The sequence below is a fragment of the Lates calcarifer genome, linkage group LG23, assembly GCF_001640805.2.
Source record: "Lates calcarifer isolate ASB-BC8 linkage group LG23, TLL_Latcal_v3, whole genome shotgun sequence".
Taxonomy (NCBI): domain Eukaryota; kingdom Metazoa; phylum Chordata; class Actinopteri; family Centropomidae; genus Lates; species Lates calcarifer.
The window spans coordinates 13,928,118-13,929,840 of record NC_066855.1 but is presented as its reverse complement, the minus strand read 5'-3'; the positions used below and the strand labels follow the sequence as shown (position 1 = coordinate 13,929,840).

General features: G+C 42.9%; 1 protein-coding gene across 20 annotated transcripts in view; it reads right to left on the bottom strand.

Moving 5' to 3' along the window:
- Positions 1 to 1,154: 1,154 nt before the first annotated feature.
- The window catches only part of LOC108882939 (calcium/calmodulin-dependent protein kinase type II subunit gamma), a 34,718-nt gene continuing 34,149 nt past the window's right edge, over positions 1,155 to 1,723 (bottom strand). For all 20 annotated transcript variants that reach the window (XM_018675741.2, XM_018675763.2, XM_018675772.2 and 17 more), the window contains one exon: positions 1,155 to 1,723. This exon is cut by the window's right edge and continues 2,291 nt beyond it. The gene's annotated coding sequence lies outside the window, so the exon portion shown is untranslated.

Below are 1,723 nucleotides of genomic sequence, written 5' to 3'. Positions count from 1 at the left end.
GAGAGTTTCTCTTCCTTTTTGTGACTTTGAGAAAGTAAGCGCGAGTGTCGAAGTTAACCAACTGCTGAGCTCTCCTCATTAATCACACAGAAAGCAGAGGAACCAGGGGGAGCTGTCCTACATCCCAGGGACACACACACACACACACACACACACCACACACACACACCACACACACACACACACACACACACACACACACATACTTATTCAATCCTTAAAATAACTGGGACCATCATAAATAACACCACAAAACCTTTTTAAATAAGGCTGCAGCATTACTCAACACTTCACTGTGTTCAGTACAGCTAAAATAAGAGCACTGGAAGACAGCGCACAGGCTGAAGTGGTGAGACAGAACAACGCTCGGGCTGATGAATGGACAGCAGTGATTGTTTTATCCTGTCTGTATGTTAATGGCCTGGAGGCTATGCAGTGTTATTCAAGCCTTAATCCGACTTTGTTATGTGATGACAGACAAGTATGGAGGGCAGATATCATGCCAGCTGTGCTGCTGTGGTGCTGGGTGGTGCTCAGAGCATCCAGCCAACCGCAGAAACATGTTGTGGGTTTTAAACTTCTTCCTGTAACAGCCACTGTCTTCGTGCCAAATGTCACCTCAGACAAGCCAGTTTCCTTTCCTAAAATTGGACAAGAGACTACGTGAGCAGATATTCAGCATGACTAATCAATGTTGCAGTGTTACATAATCTGTAACATGTCTTGCATATCTCTATTAGCTCCTAATTTGGTAATTTCAGGGTGAGACTCCGCTGATGACACCTTCTCAAAATGCAGGCTGAGAAGTCAAAAATGTGCGTGCGCGTGCACACACACACACACACACACACAAAAAATGGGGCCTGTTATGGTGTAATTTTTTCCTGGACAGTAGGTATGTGGCACCAGACAAGTGTGAAAGACCACTGGGTCCAGAAACCATGGTGTTAAAAAAGCACCCAGGGTAAACACAAAACTGTTTTGGCAGGTTGGTTGGGGTGGATGGAGCGCATTTCCAAGGAATAGATGCCTTTCGAATAAGATATTCGTTGGAGAAGGGACAAAAATATTTCCGTGTGACGACAAAAACAAAATCAGACGTGGAGAGATGGCCGGTAGCCCCTGAGAAAATAAACCAGCCGAGAGAGACAAACCAGTGCTGAAATAGTATTTTTATTAAATACTTTCAAGATCCAAGTTCGAAGAATAACAAAGCTATGATGAAGACCAACTAACACTCAGACAAACACTTGATAGTCGTCAATTCATGGTTGTATTTCATTGTACATCATGATCATGCAAAAAAACTCCAGCATCCATGTGAAGGCTGGGGGAGAAAGCGCAGCCCAATAGTATATCATTACAACGCAGGGAAAACGCTAACATCGAGGGCCTCATACCAAGCTACGGCTCCTGAATCCTTTTTTTAAAAATTTTGCGTTTTTTTTATTTTTTATATTTTTCATGTCACCTATTCAACATTCTGGATGGAGGAGATTCTTATTTCAAAAGATGCAAATATCATATATTAACACTAGGCTCCATCCTTATTCAGGTAGGTACATGGTAGAAATGCGTAACTGAAACATGCATATAACTAGGTCTCCCGCTCTGGTTCAACAGTGCAGGTTCACAAAAACCTGCACACCCACACCAACTCTTTCTCTCTCTGACTTTTCAAGACTCCTCTCAACTGAGCAGGCACAATTTAAAACCACCAAGG